Source organism: Sinocyclocheilus rhinocerous, unplaced genomic scaffold, assembly GCF_001515625.1.
Source record: "Sinocyclocheilus rhinocerous isolate Xijiao unplaced genomic scaffold, SAMN03320098_v1.1 scaffold1229, whole genome shotgun sequence".
Taxonomy (NCBI): domain Eukaryota; kingdom Metazoa; phylum Chordata; class Actinopteri; order Cypriniformes; family Cyprinidae; genus Sinocyclocheilus; species Sinocyclocheilus rhinocerous.
In genome coordinates, this window is record NW_015650319.1 from 126516 (window position 1) to 147995 (window position 21480).

General features: G+C 39.8%; 1 protein-coding gene across 1 annotated transcript in view; it reads left to right on the forward strand.

Moving 5' to 3' along the window:
• Positions 1–19048: 19048 nt before the first annotated feature.
• LOC107711606 (mitogen-activated protein kinase kinase kinase 12-like) overlaps positions 19049–21480 on the forward strand; it is a 32881-nt gene continuing 30449 nt past the window's right edge. The window contains exon 1 of the mRNA XM_016516608.1: positions 19049–19212. The gene's annotated coding sequence lies outside the window, so the exon portion shown is untranslated. The remainder of the gene's footprint in view (positions 19213–21480) is intronic.

Sequence of the window (21480 nt, forward strand, 5' to 3'; positions counted from 1 at the left end):
CTATCATACACCCGGCGCAATGCGGCGCAAGTGTTTTTGCTAGTTTCAGCCCAACGCAGTTCTCATTTTCCCATCCTGCGCGGCGTTGTTTAAATAGCAAATGCATTTGCGCCCAATTGTGCGCCCATGGGCGTGATGGTCTAAAAAAGAGGTGTGTTCAGGCACATTGTTGGCGCGTTGCTATTTTGAGGAACTGAAAGTAGACTGCGCCATAGGCCAACTCAAACCTGGTCTAAAGTATGGCGCAATATTTTTTCTTTGTTATTTAAAGAGCGTGTTAGTAATATGCGCCTATAGGCGGGTGCAGAACGCGCGTACACTTTGCTTATTATTACACACACAGGGACACACAGCAGCACACAAACATTTTTAAAAATGAAAAATTACATTCCGCCATGTAAATAGCGAACCCGCCATGGCGCGAGCGCAACTGGCTTTTGAAGGGGATGGGAGATGAGACTCTGATTGGTTTATTGCAAGTTACGCTCAAAAAACACCCACTACTCATTAAGAGAATAGGGACAACCCGTTTAGACCATGCGCCCGGGAAAGCCGACCGTTTTCCCGTCGTTAAACTAGCAAAAGTGGATACGGACACGCCCTGAGTGCACCTGCGCTGTGTGCTTTAGACCATGCACTTAGATCGTTAAAATAGGGCCCTTTAATTCAGCTTCAGTTTCTGTAGGTCTCTGAACTTTAAACCGTTTGATATGAGTTTAATTCTGCTCATTGTGCTGTGACTGATTGTGAAAATAACAATGTTATTTTCAGCTTTTACCCTTTAAATGTCTCTATGTGTGTGATAATCTGAGATTTGGGTTGCTTGTTATTTACTGATATTACATTTGTAGTGGAGTGTAATGATAATTTCTGCTGGTTCTGTATCAGCTGTCCATTGTGTGAAAGTGACCTTTTATATTCTTTTGATTTTGTAAAGTGACTTTGAGCATTAGATAGAAGCTATATTATCATGTTTGAGAATGAATTAATATAGCTTATCTAGTTAGTGCTAAGTTTTCTCATGAAAAGATGTGACAGACGTAATGTCTCATACTGTTTGTGTTTTATTTTAGGACTTATATTAGATGACAGTCTGATCTTCTCATGATCATCTGATGGTGAATAAGGATCCACTACTGAGACTCACAGTCAACAGAATCAACAGAGACTGAAGATACAGTGACTTAACTGTTATAAATTTAGAATTCATTTAGATTTCGATGATCCTCTGACAGACCTGATGAGGTGGCAGTGAAACACCTTTTATTTCAGAGCAGCAAATTACAGTTTTTCATTCATAGATTAACCGTTTTATTTGTATAAATGCACAGTATAAATTTAAAACATTGGGGATGCATGCTATATCGGCCACCATATCGGTATCGGCAATAAATGCTCATTTTTAATATTATCGTTATCGATCCAATAGGAAAATTAGGCTGATATATTAAAGCCAATAAATAATTATTTTCTTCAGCTTAGACAGATGGGCGTTGTTTGCAATGATGGATTTGAATTGCTTGGAATAACTTCGAAAAAGAAAATACAGCTAAGGGCAGCATGTGCAGCACAAATCTGTCATATAGGCTCCATAAAATTATAATGAGAATCCAACTGTAAAAGAATGCTGTGAATTCTTTGTGCGCCATGTTTCAGTGCATTGTTATAGGGAGTGCGCATCCACAGTGTTCACCTTCATGACTGGTACAGTCAAGTTCACTTGTGTATTCACATGCTTTTGTGGAATTGTAAGTTGTAATATTTTGTGTGTGTGTATACATATATAAATGTGAGATATTTCAGATATATTATATATATATATATATATATATATAAATAGAATTGTCACAACTTTGTAAATTAATTAAAAATAAAAAAATTGACTAAATTATTAACTGAAGCACCTTCACAGCCTCAAGTGTTTTTTGTTTGATGCGACAAGCTTTGCTCATCAGCATTTGGCAGTTATCTGCCATTCTTCTTAACAGCTCCACAGCATGAGGCTGCTAACAAGCACACTTTACTTTTGGGATGCTACTCTGCAGGTGATGAGCAGAGCTGGTTTCCTTCTCTTCATTAAGGGTAACAGAGACTACATGCTTCTGTGATCCTTCAGTGAAGCAGAATTTTTTCTGAACTCTTCTCCAGATGTGTGGCTTGACACAAACCTGTCTCTGAGCTCTACAGGCAGTTCTTTTGACCTCAGGGCTTGGTTGAAGATATTAATAACCTGTTTTTTGCTTTACCATTATGGTGTACGGAGTGTAGATTGACGTGGAAAAAAAGTAATTTAAAGCAGTTTAGCATAAGACAGCAACATAACAAAACGTGAAAAAAATGAAGGGGTATGAATACTTTCGCAAGGCACTGTATATATATATATAGGATGAGTTTGGTTGAGTTAATTAACGCTGCAGTAAAGCGCTTCATTGTAGGCTCATAAATAATTCATTACTGTTTCACTAACAAATTGGACTAGAAACAGTTCCATTATAGAGTGCTGGATAATATGATGTAAATTTAGGCCAACTTGCAGTTAGCATCACGCTGGTTCCCTTGACAAAACCCCAATAGGATTTTCCCATAGGCTTTTGGATTATCGCAAAAAAAAAAAAGCTCTGTGCTTAACAAAAAATATATCCTTACATGTTTTGTCCATCAAGATAATTTTCACAGATGAACACAACTTTTATAACTTTTGAAGCCTAAATGCAGTCGCCAGAAGCAAAAAGCTAATGGTACGCTATAAGCGAACTACACCTTGATCCCACAATTTCAACATGACCACCACTAAGCCTCCGACAGCTCTTTTATTCTTTTTCTAAAAACATTTTCCCGGAAAGTTTGAATTAGAATTGTCTGTAAGTGCACAATTATAAGCATAACGAGACTGTAAAAGGGGACTGAGCTTACTTGTTTGATGTGATGACGTTTAATATTGCCGACGGCCAGGGTGCGAACTACGGGGGAGCTCGGGGGAGCTCGGCTCCCCTTAATAAGACATGGGCTCCCCTGAAAATGTGATTTGTGAAATTTTGGGGGGTCTCAAAAAATATATCTTTGTAAGTCATTGTAAGCCCGCGCGCAAGCGCACGAATTTAGGATGATGGAACCGGAAGTGCTAAAATGCTAACTTGCTTCCAGATTTTGGCCTACAAAACTATGTCATACTTCCACCACTCTATTAAAAAAAACTGCCTTATGTGCAATTTAATTATTTTACTACTCATTTATAACTATTTGAGTGTTGATTGAGTTTGATTAATTAATTGATTATTTATGTTTGATGGTTTATGGTTTTCATCCATGTGAATCCTGAATTTTCGCTTTTGAACCATAGTTTTAATTTCTATGTATCCTTACTGACTAATAAAATTATCTTTTTCTTTATTAAATTGATGAGTGGGGTCAAAAGTCAGTTGCTAGCATTGATTTGTACTCATTAATAAATCATGACTAATAATGAATATTAATGCAGTATGTGAATATGTTTGAGTGCATGCAGAGAGGCTGTTTCTCTCTCTCACCAGCTCCTGCTACTCTTTCTGCTCCTCCTCTTTCCCGGCCGGTTGTTTGTTTTTCTCCTCTGGGATTTTGGCCTTCTTTTTTACTGTTACCTCCATGATTTTACTGCTGATGTTTATCTTAATGCCACACTACAGCTGCTGCTGTTTCTACATCTGCAGCAGATGCATGTGACACCGCGCTCTACTGTCGCCTGCTGACCGAACTGAATACTGCAGCACATTACCTCCACCCTCCGGCTGCACTGAGTACTGCACTGTGCATATTTACATCATTGTACTTTAGATTTTTCAGAGTATTGTACCCTATTATAACGAATTTGTATCATTTTTTTACCCAAATATAAGAATAGCTATCAGCACATTTTTGTAACTATGGTAAATTTGTCACCGCCAACAACAATTCACTCACCCCAATTTTGAGGAAATGTATTACAAAACTATGAAGGAAACTGAAAGTGCAGCACCTTTAACTTGTACTTGCTGGGTTGATAAACTATAAATGTAATTTCATTTTTTGTGTCTGGTAATTCATATTTAGTTTTTTTATTTATTTATAGCCTATGAAAAACATTGAATTAACATTCTGTTGTACTGTAACTTACTTTTACAAAACAAAAAAAAATATGACGGCACACGGATTCCTTGGATTAACAACACTTTAATCCAGACCGAATTCACATCCCTATCTCCCTTCTCTCTTCTGCTCTCTCTCTTATCTAATTCTATATCTCCCCCTAGTGTTCATTCTTTGTAATAACAACTATGCAAACACAACATCCCCCCACGACCTAAGATCTTAACCTTACACCTAATTATGAATAACAACAACAAAATTCCATATCAAGCAATTACACAGTGTACCCAAGAAAGTACAATTATTTGAACATTACTTTTCCTTTTAAGAACTTCCTGAACAGATTATTGCTTACACTAAATAACCAAATTTATGTTAATTATAACAGGCAACAGAACCAATGTATAGGCAACATGTAACTATACATTTACATCTTGAAATCCTCGAGCCATGAGGGAGGCCTGCTTGTTCTTGATGGACGTCCTTCGGCCCGCTGAGAGTTCTCTGTTTTATTACAGGCGGAAGTTTCCTCCACCCGCTCAGGTGCAGGATTAGGCATCTGAACAGCTTGTGCCAGTTGCGACGAATGCCATTTCCTTCCATCCTCTAGTAAGTAAGTACTTGGACCCACATGTTCCTCAATTCCAACAGGGTCTGAAAATTTGCAATGTCCCTTCGGCACATGAAAGGGCTTACGCACTCGCACCTTGTCCCCCTTTTTCAGGATAAGTGTTTGTGCACTGTGTTTAGCATCAGTGTAGCTCTTCATCTGTGATTGCTTAAGGACAACTCGCTTACGAACAGTTGCTGGCTGGAGGGTACTGGCAGGAGGAGGAAGTGCAATGTTCAGTTTTGTTCTCATCTTCTGCCCATGAAGCAGTTCAAAGGGAGAAACTCCCATGGTGGCATGTGGAGTAGAACGGTAAACTTGGAGAAAGTCAGTAACCGTATGCTTCCATGGCCTTAGACTGTACTATAGCCGACTGTACACAGTCCTTAAGAACCCTGTTAAAGCGTTCTATGGCACCATTCGCTGCTGGATGATACACAGCTGTGCATACTGGAGTAATGCCTCGTTCTCGCAGAAAGGTTGTGAACGCATCTGAAGTGAATTGTGGCACGTTATCCATAACCAACTCAACCGGGTAACCATGGCGACTATATGCTCCTGATGGTAAGCATTTTCCAGATCAATGGTGGGAAAAAATGTTGCACCTGTCAAAGCAGCTAGAGTCTCGTCCATGTGTGGCAGAGGGTAAGCGTCCACTATAATGGCCTTATTAGGCTCCCTCAAGTCAGCACACAGTCTGATTCCTCCTGTTTTCTTTTGAGTTACCATAATCGGTGAAATCCATGGTGAAGCATCCACCTTCTCTATTACACCTGTGGCGAGAAGGTGGTTCAGCTCGTCGGACACAGAAGCACATACTGAGAAAGGAAGACGTAATTTTTGTCGCACAGGTACAGCAGAGGGTAATTGCTTTCACCTTGTACATGAACCCTTTCACACAGCCTGTCCCAGCGTGAGGTGCAGAAGAGGAAAGCTGCATCAGCGGCATCGGAGGAAGAGAAGTTGGAGACTAGTGCAGAAGTAATTGTATTCCCTTCAATGCAGAGCTGGAGAGCAGATATCAAGTCCATCCCCATTAAAGCAGTTCCTGACTCCACAATGAAGAAGGTAGCAGGACATTTGACATTGTCTTTTATAACAGTAGCTGGCATACAGCCAAGCACCTCAATAGGCCAGCGCGAGTAAGTAACTAATCGTGCGGTCGATGGCTGCAGTTTAGTAAGTAACTAAATTTGGGTCGCAGTTGCGATGGCTGCTGCCAAAGTAAGGTTACGTATTAGGAGAAGTCTCGCACAAATCCGGGGATCCGACACATGCTCTATAAATTGATCTTGGATTATGTCCTCTGTATTAGGAAAGTCACAAGTCGCTGCTAACTGTCTCAGTTCAGCGATATAGTTCACTATGGACTCATGAGCGCCTTGCACTCGTTTCCGGAAATGATGACATTCCACCACGACATTTCAGGTGTAAAATGTGTGCTCAATGCAGTGATAGCAGTCTCTAGTGTATCTCCAATCTCTGGTAAAATAATAAATCCTTTGCCCTTTAGTTCCTAAGCAATGAAGCAGTAAAGCTCTTTTCCTCTCCTCTGGCCAAGCATCACCTGTAGCTCCCACGACGAGGAGATAATTGCGGAACATCATTATCCACGTTGTGATTGGAATGCTGGGCTCACCCGGGCAAGGTAGAAAAAAGTCTGGGAATGGAGCATTCAATGTAGCCATTGTTGCGTAATATAGTTGTAAACCACCTCATCGCCAATTTGTTGTACTGTAACTTACTTTTACAAAACAATAAAAGATATGACGGCACACGGATTCCTTGGATTAACAACACTTTAATCCAGACCGAATTCACATCCCTATCTCCCTTCTCTCTTCTGCTTTCTCTCTTATCTAGTTCTATTCTTTGTAATAACAACTATGCAAACACAACACATTCTACATAAAATACATACAGGTTTCATCTTTTCAGTATCAGAATGTTCCATGATGATCATATTCGATCTGTGCTGATATAAACCTACTGCATCTGTCCTGTTCACACACATTCCCTTATCCAGTCATAATATTTGTCTGATCTAATTTCTGAAAATTTCTAAAAAATAAAACTGCATATATGTTACCGAAGAACATTGTTTTGTTTTTTCTTCAGATCTGTGTGACTGTGCAGATAAATATGATTCTACTGCTCAAGTCAAGTTAAGTCACTTTTATTTATATAGCGCTTTATACAATACAGATTGTGCCAAAGCAGCTTTACAGTGTTAAACAGGAAAAACGTGTGCTGATCATGAAAGAAGATAATAGAAAACAATCAGTTTATCAGTTAAAGTCAGTTCATTGTTGATTCAGTGATGTCATCATCCAGCTCAGTTCAGTTCGCTTCCAATAGTGTCTGTGCAATCAATTCAACAATGTTGCCAGAAATTGTGTCCCCAACTAAGCAAGCCAAAGGCGACAGTGGCAAGGAACCAAAACCTTGGCAGAATCCAGGCTCAGTCGAGGGGCCGGTTCTCCTCTGGCCAGATGAAACAAGCATGGTGTGGTTAAATTCCGGGCTGTAACACATGTCAGATTGAGCAGAGGACTCGATTGGTTCCCGTGGTCTTGTGCCAATTGCCGATGAGGTCTTCACAGGGGATCTGTCACTAGGACTCATCTAGTTGACTTGCAGTGTTGGGAAGGTTACTTTGGAAATGTAATTGGTTACAGATTACAAGTTAACCTATTAAATAGTGTAACTATTTCAATTACTTTATTAAAGTAATGTAACCGATTACATTTGATTACTTTTTGATTACTTTTCTATATTTCTAACAAATGTTTCCAACTGTTAATCATTTTCAAACATTTAAACCAGACAGGGTTAACCTTACAGTAGTACTCAACTGATTACTGTCAGACTTTTAAAATTCTTCCATTACTTGAATTAAGATTATAATAATTTAATTTTAAAGCACAGACACCACAAAATCAGACTTTAGCAGCTCTTTTTACTTTAAGATCGTTCTGAGGTTAAAGGGGTCATATGATGCGATTTCAAGTTTTCCTTTCTCTTTGGAGTGTTACAAGCTCTTGGTGCATAAAGAAGATCTGTAAAGTTGCAAAGACTAAAGTCTCAAATCCAGTCAAAATTTTCATAGTTATGACAGGAAACACTGGCAACTAACAATGCCTTGGAAAAAAACAGTTAATCTTAAAAAATATAGCATATACAGTACATAAACCCAAATAGGAACTTAAACAGTTAAACGAATAAAGTAATATATAAAACAGTTAAAATAAGCATATGTCTTATTTTGTGTCCTAAACTCCTGAAACATTGGTGTCTCATATTTTAGAGCAGTTAATGCAATTTGGGAAAGAAATCAATTGATCTTCACGTCACTTCCTGTTTGTTGCTGCCGTGTGTTTTGAGTTTGAGCTTCCTCAAGTTAATTCTTTATTGTCTATTTGTTATCTTAAAATCAATTTTATACTCCATTTTCTTGAGTGCAGGTGAGGACACGTTCGAGATGCATTTGGTGCAGCTCAAACTGGAGGCTGTGGAGAAGCAGATCCATGACCTGGTGGAGAAGCAGGCCCAGCTGAGAGAGTAGAGAGCCGCGCTGGAAACATCCCGGGCTGACGCTCACAAGTCCGGGGTAAGTATACAGCGCGCTGCTAACTCTCCCACCTTATCATAGAGATAGTTCTTTCCGATCTTAATAATATGTAAATACTACCTCCGGAGCGATAATTTGTCACTTATAGCGTGGGAGCAGCATCAGGTCATCAAGAACCATCTGCTGACCAAAAGGGTACATGAAATAACTGCTAGGGATTCTGTTTAATCTTATCACCTTAACATTTGGTTGTTCACTTCCTCATCACTTTTTCTTACATGGGTGTGTCTACAGATTTCTTGCCATATGTTTCTTGCATCTCACAACTATGTCGTGTATGAAATAATGTCTGTGTGCATGTGTGTAAAACAACAAACTAAAGATTTATATATAATCATTTGTAATTGTATATACATTGTTGTGATTAATTGTGGCTGGCGCACCTGCCAAGATCTGTGTCCTGATGTTACTGGCCACGGGGGGTGGTTCCAAGGCGAGGGCGTTCGGAGGGGTGGGTAATGGCGTGGCGGAAGAAAGAGAGAAGGAAGAGCGAGCGAGGGGAGGTGGAAAGGCAGCCGCCGGAACCGCTTGTGGAGGCATGCTCACGCTTGGGATGGCTCCGGGAGCGGAAGAAAGAGGGGGAAAGAGAGGGGGAATGGTGGGCATTGGGGAAATACAGGTAAGGCTCCTGCGGGAGCAGACACTGCTGCGGCAGTAGAGAAATAAAGATGAGGCTCCTGCGGGAGCGGACACTGCTGGGAAAGAGCGATAGGGGCTCCTGCGGGAGCGGCTACTGCTGCAGCGGTAGGAAGATGCCTGCGGGAGCAGTCATTACTTGTGGCAAAGGGGCAATTGAAAAACTCCTGCAGGAGCGGGGGGCTGTTGGGATGACAAATGGAGATGGACAGGGATGGACTAGGGGAAAAAGGGGGTGACTGATGAGGGTTTGGTGGGGTTCCTTGATGTGTGAGCGGTCCGATCGGATGTAGCTTTTAAAGGCTTCTGATGACCAGCGACCGAGTGATTGGATCTGCTGTTGGGAAAGGCCTTTTTGAGCCACTGTGGTGGCTGTGCCTATTCTAAAAGAATGGCTGGAAAAATCATCGGCTGGGATACCGGAAAGGAGTAGAACAGACTTGAGGTGTTTTTGGAACCAAAAACGGGAGACGGGGCGGTTAGAGTCATCTGTAAAAAGAGGGTCGGAAAGTGATTTGGATTGTGATTTCCTGAGCTGAAGGAAGGCTAGGAGGGCTTGGTATGGGAGTATAGGTGATTGTAGGTTGAAAATATAAATAAAGTGGCCTTTCTTTGTCTGTCTTACTTTGCTTTATAAAGAATGACATGGCTTCGTCGTCCAGGACTGCTAGATCAGAAATAGTGGGTGGATATTCGGGTTAAAGCTGGAAGTGGTAGTGAGCTCGGAGCATCTGAGAAAGCCGAAGAAGGCTAGGATAAACATAGCATCGAGCGTAGGAGTGGTGTGGATGGAATGGTAACCTCTGCGGAGTGTGGAAATGCATTTAGTCAAGATTTTTAGGGTTATGGGTTGCCTGGTGTCTGGGCGAGTGGGATGGGCTCTTTGAATGCCTTTGATAAGAAGGGAGGTCTGTGAATTGGCTATTTGAGGTGAGGGTGAACCGTATATGAGTTTATGGAAAAATTGAATTCCGCTTAGATAGCTTTTAATGGAGCTGACTTGGAGGTTTTTGTTAATGTTGAGGTGTGATATAAATGAAGTGATAGAGAGTAGGGAAAAATAGGGGAACGGCAGGTTGTAGGCAGAATGGAAAGCTTTGAAGCATTTCCATGCTGTTAAATAGGATTGCAAGGTTCTGGGGGAAACGGCTTGAAAAATAGAATCAAGGGAAGCCTCGAGAAGAGGTCTCAGAGGATGATTCAATGGAATATCAGCTCTGAAAAAAACTGAATTCCGCTTAGATAGCTTTTAATGGAGCTGACTTGGAGGTTTTTGTTAATGTTGAGGTGCGATATAAATGAAGTGATAGAGAGTAGGGAAAAATCGGGGAATGGCAGGTTATAGGCAGAATGGAATGCTTTAAAGCATTTTCATGCTGTTAAATAGGATTGCAGGGTTCTGGGGGAAACGGCTTGAAAAATAGAATCAAGGGAAGCCTCGAGGAGAGGTCTCAGAGGATGATTCAATGGAATATCATCTCTGAATAAGGAGGTACTGGGGTTGGGAGTGGTTCCGCCTCTGATGCCAACAGCCTGAATTTCTGAAAGGCAAAACGAGAGAGAGAGTCAGCTATTTGGTTTTTGGACCCGGGAATGTGTTTTGCGGTTATGATGAACTGGTCGCAAGCCGAGATCCAAATTAGACGTTTTAGCAAAGGCATTAAGGCGGGTGAATGAGAACGGCCTTTATTAATGCAGTGCACGGTAGCCTCGTTGTCGCAGTGAATAACGATGCTGGTGGTGGACCACTCTTTTCCCCACAAAAAAGCTGCCACGACTATAGGATATAGCTCGAAAAGTGCTGAGGATATTAGCGGCTGAGGTAAATCTAACAGCTGGGAGGGCCACGTAGAAGCGAACCAGCGGTTTTGGTAAAATCCACCGAAACCGACGGAGGGGGCGGCGTCGGTAAATAATTGGATGTCGACGGGAGAGGAAACCAAATCGCTGTAAAAGAAGGATAAGCCGTTCCATTGTTTAAGGAAGGATATCCATAGACTGAGCTCGTCTCGGCATGAATTGGTTATAGATATTTGATCCTCTAGCTCGTGAACGGAGGACGCAAGAGAGAGGAGGTGAGAGATGAAGGGGCGGCCTTGCGGAATGATTCGCATTGCGAAATTTAGATTAGCGGCTCAGGTTTGGAGCAGTTTGGGTTGGCTAAGAGAGTGGAAGCCACCAGAATCGTTCTGTCGATTTTTTCCTTGGGTAGAGAAGCTTGGAACCTTTGTGAACGAAATTTAGATGACCGAGCACGGATAGCAGCTCACGTTTGGAGCAGTTTGGGTTGGCTAAGAGAGTGGAAGCCACCAGAGGATTTCTGTCGATTTTTTCCTTGGGTAGAGAAGCTTGGAAGGGCTGCTTCTGCAGCCGAATGTGAGGCGGACGGAAAAGTTAAATTTTTTGCGCCAGCAGATGCCGAATAAGTGCCAAAAATCTGGATGGATGGGCATCACCTTAAAGGCAGAGGTGATGTCAACTTTGGCCATCCAAGCGCCGCGACCTGCGTCTTTGATCATGGTAATGGCTTGGTCGATGTCATGGTAATGAAGAGAAAATTCTTCAAGCGGGATGAGGCAGTTAATGCTCGGGAGCGGGGAATTATGCGGGGAAGAGAGATCGATTATAAGGCGTTTTTTACCAGAGAATTTTCTGGTAGCTATGCCTATGGGACTAACACGAAAAATGTTAAAGGGGGGAACGGAAAAGGGGCCGATCATGAAATTTTAGTCGGTTTCTTTCTTAATTAGAAGATCGACTGTTTCGGGTTCGGCGAGAGCAGACTGAAGATTGGGGCAGATGAGGCTTTGGGAGGGGAGAATTTCGACACCGGGATGAAAGCCATGTGAGAGGCCCGACAATAGATAGTTAGAGAAATCAGAGTCAGGGTGATGAATCAATTCAGAAGATAAACGGGAGACATTTACAGGAGTCGATAAGTATTGTTTAGCATTTTTATTTGTAGCTTTCTTGACAGGGCAAATCAAACGGGCGTGAGCGCCGCCACAAAAATTGCAAATATGCATGAATCGGCAGCGTTGTCTTGAGCATCTGCCGGCACTGAAGCTGGTGTAGAGCTGTCTGCTGGAGAAGGATGGGGGGCGGCGGTTAGTGGAAGTGGGGAGGGAGGGGTTGGTTGGGGTGTGCGGCACGTAGCTGGTGGATTTGGGCTGAGATGGTTCGGGGCTGGGAGGAATGGATGGGTTGACAAAGGGGCACGTTGTGGTGGAGTGGGAGATGGATCGGCATACCGCACATGTGATGTTACGGCAGCCTAGAAATACCCTATTGTGAAGTTCAGTGTCCAAAGCCCCCCAGTAAGGACACTAATTCCACTGGGCCACTCGGATAGCACATTTTGCTGAAAATAACTTGTGGTACGTGTAGAAATGGGAGACTATACAAATAAACTTGAATTTAATTTAATTGAAATGTTCCAAAGAGGCAGGAAAGTCTTAAAAACTCCCTTAAGGAAAGAAAAAAAAGAAAAAAAAACAGAAGAATAACAATTGTTATAAAACATATACAGTCATTATTAATAGTTCAGTTTAATGAAAACAATAGACACAGTTGTAGTCTAAGTTTATATACACCTTGCAGTATCTGCAAAATGTTATTAATTTAAGCAGTAAGAGGGTAGAGGGGTAGAATAATAAAAAATTGCAATTTCTGCTCTGATGAAGCAGTTTATTCCGCAAGGTGTATGTAAACTTTTGACCACATCTGCATCACCTAAGAGGTGAATTACCTCAATCATCAGGGCAACATCGTCGTAGTAGAAAGCTGCGAGATGATCCTTCAGATTTCCCATAAACAGCAGAATTCCTGACCACACCATCTTCACTGACACTGGGCTTTAAAAATAGACAACATTTTTACAAACATTTATTATTCCTGCTTTACAGGGAATAAAACATAACTTTATCAATTATCCAAATATAGATAAATATCCCAAAATCCATGAAAATAAAGAAAGGTACCTTAAATTTTTTTCTCAACTTGCCTTACAAGCTTCTCTCGCACATCTTCATGAAGGATGTTCCTGTATTTACCACGGCTGGCACAGCAAAGCTGAAGCCCCCTTCCTTTGGTTTGTTACCTGTAAAATATATGATGATTAGAGGGGGGTCTGTAAATGCACATGTGGGAATATATTACTTGAAAATTGAAAAGATTCAAAGCATTTAAAATCCATAGGGATAGTGATTTAATGGCACTTTTAGCTTATAATAAATTTTAAATTTAAAAATAAATTTTAGCTTATAGTGTGATCATGGTGAGCTGACTGGGCAACAATTCATTAAAAACTTCTAACATCACCTCTTCAGTACTGGTCTGTGTTTCCACACTGTAACAAATCTCCAGTAACAAAGCTGTACTGATCCTGCAAAATGAATGAATAACTCCAGATAAGTACAAAAATATTACATATTACAAACACAAGCAGTAACGGAACATCTCACTCTTCAAATGCAAAAAGAAAAAACAACATTATTTCTAGAGGTGGCTGATACATTGAATATTACTGGTGGTTATAATATCGATTATATATATATTAAAAAGGACAAGATCGGATCTGTGAATTTTGTTCAGTGACATTATATTGAACTTTAAATCTTTTAGTTAAAATAAAATATTGTATTTTCAGTAGCCAAATTTCTTTGTCCACACACGCTATCACATTACGATATAAGAAATTATTATAATGCAGTCATAGGACACGATTAATTCACCTCCCGAGTCCATATTGCAAGAACTGCCGGTTTACGGTGAAAGCCGCACGAATGGCAAGACTAAGTTAAGAATAAAGAAAGCTTATATGAAGATATACTTACTTGATTCATTATCTGCAGTACATTGCCTCATCTGTAATTATCCAAACGTTTTTGTTCTCTTCTTGTTTGATCAGCAAAGTTCCCTCACGCATCTCGTTTACAGAAACATGGCGAACAGCGCATTTTTCAAACTCTGCTGAAGTAGCGCGCCATCATGACGTAGAATTTTTGGCGCATGCACATTTAACAACATACTTTGTGCATGGGCATGGTTAAATGTTATTTCAAGCTTTCCATTTCTGTTCAAGTTCAAGCTGTTGTAAATTATTGTGTAGTTAGACCAAAGACTATGTTTAGACTCATTCATGACTCATTCACCAAACTAAAAGTAAATCATTATTTTACAGTGCAGTGTAGCCTAGTCTCATTAAAATCAAATGTATCTGAATGCAAATTAATTTAGCAATTAATGCACTTAAATGTGTGTTTAAGTGACTTAGAACAACATAATAATATTGAAAGTATTCTGTACTCAGATGTAAATTACAGTGCCATTACATACAAATACAGTACTCTCATACATCACACTGTATGTCAAATAGTATGTAAAAAATTAAACTTCATAGAGTTCATAGCGCAAGAGCTGGTGATGAAAATTTCAACAATAAGTTTTATTGGAGTATACTGTATAAGAAAGTGTATTGAAGTTTAGAAGAAAAATACATTTCAAGTGCATTAATGCACATAGTATATATTATAGACTAAATACATTTAAAATACATTAACAAATGTGATTTTGGAGAACACACTTAAATAAATTTCAAGTGCATTAATGCACATAGTATATATTATAGACTAAATACATTTAAAATACATTAACAAATGTGATTTTGGAGAACACACTTAAATTGAAATTAAAATCAATTATTTTACTTTAGTATATTGATAAATATATCAAAATAAGTGTACTTATTTAAAACACATTTTACATAATTATGATTTTATTGTATGTTTAAAGGTGCCATAGAATGCAAAAATCACTTTTATAAGGTGTTTGAACACAGTTGTGTGGTCGCAGTGTGTGAAAACAACCAGCCTATAATGGTAAAAATCCACCCACTCATTGTTTTATAATCCCAATAAATCATAAACAGTCTCTCCACACGATCAGTTCCAGATTTCTCACTACTACGCAGTGGCGGCTCGTCAGGGGAGGCAGGGGAGGCACAGCTTCCCCATAATTTTGAGGTGAAAATGGGAGGAGGACGATTTAATGTTAATAAAATAGAACAGGTGAGTCTTCGCTGATGGAATCACGTATGTCCACACATGACATTTACCCCCGGTTTCACAGACAAGGCTTAAGCCTAGTCCCAGATTAAATGTAAATCTGAGCTGTTTCAACTGAAAGAAACTTGCACTGATTGATCTTAAAACATATCAGTGCCTTTGTTTTGTCTCAAGATGCACACCAGTAATGTTTTTTTCTAAGGTATGTTAATAAAAATTACTTAAATGTCCTAATTGAACTATGGCCTAATCCAGGCTTAGTTTAAGCCCTGTCTGTGTAACCGGGCCATTGTCATTAAAGTGTACTCTCTTTAAGTACACTTAAGTGGCTTTTAATTTTAATTATATTATTTGCAAGTGAACTTTTTAAAAAGTATACTTTTAAGATTTGAAATACACAAAAAGTAAACTTTTATTACAATTAAGCACACTTCTTTTTCACAAGGGATGTAAACCGAGATTTTTGATTAGCATTAAAGTCATATTCAAAGTAAACAAATCGAATTAAGACATGTGGAGTTCGTGTAGGACTTTTCACCGCATTTTGCCAGAGGATACACACACGGCAACCGTTTGACGGCAAATAAAAGAGCTTCAACACCGCCGTCGTCTGTATGCACGTACAAATAATTAACTGCACTTGAAGCTTTCAGTAAATTAAAAATGAAACACCCAAAACTGTACATGGCATCATCACGAAGACGAACTATCCACCTTTTTCTTCACCGCAGAAGTAAGCCTATGGGTGAGACTTCCGGTTCATTAGCCGTTACAGATAAATAACGAGGAGAATAACAACGTGCAGTAAACGGTAAAACTGTTTGCACTACAAACCAGTGTGTTCATAATTAAGATAATACATTAAAATAATATGATAAGACACTTATCACTTTCAATATCAAGCAGCAAAACAAATAGTTTTGTACAGCTAAAAATAGCTGGATGTGGATGAGACCGGAAGCTAGACCCATAGAATTTACAAATGGCCACGCCCATTTTTACAGCAAGAAAAAGGTGGATATGTTTATACGTGAAATTCCGGAGGGGATGTCGGATGGCGTCACGTGGGACGTAATGACGTGTGCCATTAATCGAACTATGTACTATAACATGTAAAACGGGAACATGAAAGGAATATTCTAAAAGCAACTCATGTAAACACAATAATCATAATACTGGCTTATTTAGAATAAGGTCAATAATTAGATTACTGATGTCCATGTAAACGTAGTCATAGAGACACTTTATCAATCCGTCAATGGAATCTCAAGAGTACGAAGTGTTCAGGCAGCTCGACGGCGCCTCATATCTGATCAGCTGCTCGCGTGTGCAGATGCACTGGATGACCTGGGGCCTCATTTATAAAACTTTACGTAGAATTCATCCTAAAAGTGTACGTACGCACGAAAGCTAGATTCTGTGTACGCACAAACGTTTTCAGATTTATAAAACCATTCGTACGCCAGAACCTGCGCAAAAATCCTTTTATAAATCCCAGTCAGGGGAAGATTGTGTGTACGTGCATTTCCACCCCGTCTCCTCCCAGAAATCACCACATATGGAGCTTACAACACCTTGTTTTACTATGCATAACCTCATCTGCGTATCATTTACATGCATATTCCCATCCACGTGACACCATGTTTAACACCATCAAAGATAAAAGACATAAGGAAATATGAGATACGGACTATAAATGCCATTTGTGCCATACATTAATTTTTATTTCTAAAAATCATCCAATATCCATGTTATGTTTTAGATAAAACTAGTAACTATGTTTTTTGGCAGATTGAATATCATCCTTAATGTTTTATTACTAATATCATGGTGCCCATGAAAAGAAAAGAAAATGGAAAGAAAATTGAGGTTTTGTGGCTGTTAATATGAATATGTTTTCATTAAGGTTATCTGTAAGCTAGTGTGCTCCTAAACAATAATAATAATTAAAAAAATACATTTAGAAGATATGCTTTTAACATGTACACTCTCTCTCTCTTCAGCCAGCACCAGCATATTTTACATGGGGAAGGATGAAGAACACTGTGTTTCAAAGCACTTTGGGGGGAACTTAAAGTTGGCATGAAATGAAAATCTACTTTCTAAATGCATATCATAGATCTTTGTGTGAACAATTAATCTGTGCATGTTTCATTTTGTGATTTTTGACCTCGTGAGTGTAATGTTTAATCAAAATATCATAACTGAAATGTTAGACTTCGTTTCAATACAGAAGAAAAGATCTGTTACTTACAGTTCATCACGACTTTAAAATAAGGTTACTACAGTAAAACTTTCTAGTACTGTGGTTTTTACTGTAACTACAGCACAGAACCATAGTGACATGGCTGATTTTCATAAACTGTATATTTTTTTACTTTTGTATTTGTACAGTATTTAGTTGCTCTTCAGTGGAAGTGAGCAGAATAGCAACTTTTTAACAAAAAAGAAAAAGTTAAAAGAAATAAAAGAAATTACCAATGGACACATTATCATATCACTGATCTACAGCAAACGGAGGCTTCCTCATCTGTCCTAAATAAGAGAAACATTTCCCCCCACCATCCAATGTACTGTTCCATCATGTTTTTACGGTAAAATTCCGGCAACCACAGCTGCCGTTTTTTTACCGTAAATTTTACGATTTTTTTTTTACAGTGTAGTATTAAGCACAGCTATGAGTGCTTCACTGAACACATCTGTGTTTAACTGCGCAACACCCTTTATATAAGCATGTTTGTTTTATTGGAAGAATTAATAGGCCTGCGTGTTTAATGTCAATGTTTCTAGGTGCCATGGAAATAGACGAGTGATTTAAGAAACAAACTGGAGAGACTCCAGAGCTGAACTGAACTTTATTTTGTTGGTTTTGCGTAAACTAATGCCTTGCTGAACAGGTCAGAGAGGCCAATGTTTTAGACATTTGTTTTGTTGGACAACTTAACATGTAAACATGTATGCATGGAGTCACACTGAGAGCTCCAGATAGGGTTTTAACAGTGCCCTAAATATGAATTTAACAGAAAAGTTTGTTCTAAACCACAAAAAAAAACGTATTAATGCACAAGCGATAGACAAATATGCATTTCTTTGTTTGTTTATTTATTTATAATTTACGTATTTAGAATTTATTTATAATATAAGCTATATTATTTTCAAACTGGAGCAAATTTGATATGAATCACATTGATCGACGCAGCGTTTCTGCACACCCTGACTAATAAACACCGTCCTAAACGCTTTAAAATATGAATTCATCAGGTCATAGACAGATCTCCGAACATACTTTTTATTTATTATGCTTTAAACGACAGATACAAAACAACACAACAGACATTATAAAGCCAGGGTAACAAAGGAGAAAAGAAAATAGAGAAAAAATAAATAAAAATACAATCAGAGACATGCATGACCTTTACATTACTCAAAGCACAAACGGACAGTTGTACTTGCCTTTCTATTAGTACTATGCTGAATAGTACACAAGTAGTTTTCCAACTCTTTATAAAGCACTGTAAAACAGGGTTTTTTGTTAGAAAATGTACACTTATGAATGTGAAACTCAACCAACAAAATAAATAGATTAATAACAAAACTTGATTTAACTTTTGAACATAACTACAGCGCCAGAAGATGTGGGGTACAGTTTCCAAGTGCAAAGAGCATTTAACATCAATATCCTTCTTAAACTTACTGAGAACATGTTTAACAGAATAGAGTTTATTAATTATTTTGAAACAGATATCTTTTTATATTGTTTGTAACAAAAAACTTGTGAGGTAATAACCAAATGCTTTCCCACTTAGGATTTCCAGCAAATGTAGTCCAATAAGCAATAGAGCAAGGCTTGGTAGCAGCCTCCTTTAAAAACAGAGAAGGAATAGACTTGTTATTTTTAGGATCTCTGAACATACTGTACATCCGCCGCGTGTGGCTCTGACGTCACGAGCGCGCGCGCCCCCCGGCGGGCGTCATGACGTCACTTCAGCACCGTAGAGGAGAGACAGCTCCTTCCGCTCGACTGATGGAGCCGATGGGGCTCGATCCGGACCGGACCAAATCACGCCGAGCCTAGAGAAGGAGGAGAGGCATTTACCGCGGAACCGAGAGGACAGCACCGGATCCACCCGTCACCTGACAACGCGACAACAGCATCCTCCGGAGATACGGTAACGTTACTGCCCGAGCATCTGCTGGCCGAGTATGAAGCGAGCAGCTCCGCGATGGAGAGCGCGTGAAGCACGGAAAGCGGCTTTAAACGCCAGCGGGAGAGATGCGAGAGTGTGTGTGTGTGTGTGTGTGTGTGTGTGTGTGTGATGGAGGGAGCGCATCCTCTCCTCACGCGCCATGGACGCCAATGACATCACATCTGAACGAGCGCGTCCATTTACTGCGCTTTCATCGGCGCGCCAGACGCGTGCGTTTGCGCGATGCTTTCGACTGTACACGCACAGCGACGCGCGTCAAGAACCGTGCCGTTTAGGACCGCACGCGCGCGTTTGTTATGCAATTTCGCCATATTGTGCAGAGAGCGCGAGCAGAAGTGCGGTGTTCTCCGCTCGACGCGCTCATATTCCGAATATATTTCATGCAGATACACAATAGATGGGTTTTGCAGTAAACAGGGCCAGCCCGTGGGATTGTGGGTAAATAACAGGTCCGTGAACACCAGGGGTTTGGCTTAGAGTGTGTATAGTGATTAAAGTGCATATTCAGGTGCTCTGTCACCATTTCATTGAATTAGCACGATTAGGAAATGATTAATATGAGCTCAAAAACTATATGCATAACAGATTTATTGTAGAAGTAGGATAATGATTTAATATTGTTTTGGCTTAGTATTTAAAATTTGAACGTCAACTACCAAAGGAACAAAAAGCATTCTGGCGTGCATGCATATCTCCTCATGGGGCCCCAGCTCTATCACCTATAGCAGTGGTTCCCAACCGAGGGCCCTCAGTGCTCCTGCAGGGGGGCCGTGCGCAATATATCGCTAGAACTCTTAATATTATTAATATGTTGTAATAAGTTGTGTCTAAAATGTCATTTAATATTAACTTTTTGTTAATTGAACTGCTGTATGAAATCAATCACATGTGCAATGTGTCCTATTGCTGAACTATCACAGAAAACAATAGTGCTAAAATCACTGATATGATTATGAATGATAAGAACTGAATGCAAATGCACACTATGTTAATTGCATTCGCCATGGCAAAGACTGCTGTATAAATGAACCATTACACCTGTTCCAGAAGCGGGGAAATGAGCAACGGGCCAACTGACAGAATACATCCTTATAGAAAGTAGAAAAGTCATGTTTGTGCTGCTAATGTTGAACATCTTTTCGGTCCCTTTCTCCTGATAAGCTGTAGTGCGATCAATGGCGTCTCATTGCAGAATGAAGTGAAGTGTTGGGAAACACTGGCTGTATAAGCTGTGAATTCTGCACAGGCTGCTGCTGCACTCTTTTGTAAGGGTTTGCAGACAAGCAGGTGACGCTTTAAATAGTGTGCATGCCGCACATACGACATTACATATGCTAGTGCTGGATTGACAATACTACCGTTTAACAAATGCAGTGGCATCGCAAGTATTTTGAAGCTTTAGTGTCGTATTGTGAGTGGCGAAGAATGTCTGCAGTGAAGAATTCAGGAGCTTTGAATCCGTCAGATATTGTTTAAAAAGTTGCCCATGTATGATCATGTGGCCCAGTGCTTGCGATTCATTTTAAAGCTGAATAGCGGAGAGTTTAAGTTTGCATAAAAATTTGAATAAGAACCGAAATTTTGAAAGTTGAATCATTCAAGTTGTTTTGTTGTGATATATTTCACTGTTTTTCATCATATGTGGTTATGTTATGAATTATGTACCATAGATAAGATATGTGTTTAGTGGACATGTGACCACCTGCCCGATTCAACAGCAGGTAACAGCAAATAATGCGAGACTGCTATTGTGAGAACAGCTAATAGATTGATGGGCGCGCTCTGTGCTGTCATGAATGGAGCCAGATCAGCCTCAAAAATAATACATTTGCAAAACAAAATTCATAAATGCACAGCACAATTTACATTTACAAAAAAGAATTTTGTGCGGTGGATATTTGTGGCGGTCAATGTGGATATTGTGGATGAGTTCTTCTGTGTCATCACGTTCTTTTAGTTCTACAGCTTCAGTTTCGGAACTTTCACGTTTAGTAACACATACAGCTGTTCCCTCACCACAGTGTAACAGTGAGAAGGGACCCGTTTCAAACAGTGTCGCGTTCCGAACATTGTTTAAGCGACATACACCGGTATTGCGGTATTTTAAAAATTCATATCATAACAAAAATAAACACCGGTATTCGGTATGAACCGGTATACCGCCCAGCACTACTGGCTACGTTTACATGCAACCAAATAATCCGTTTGTAATCGGATTGACGGCTCAAT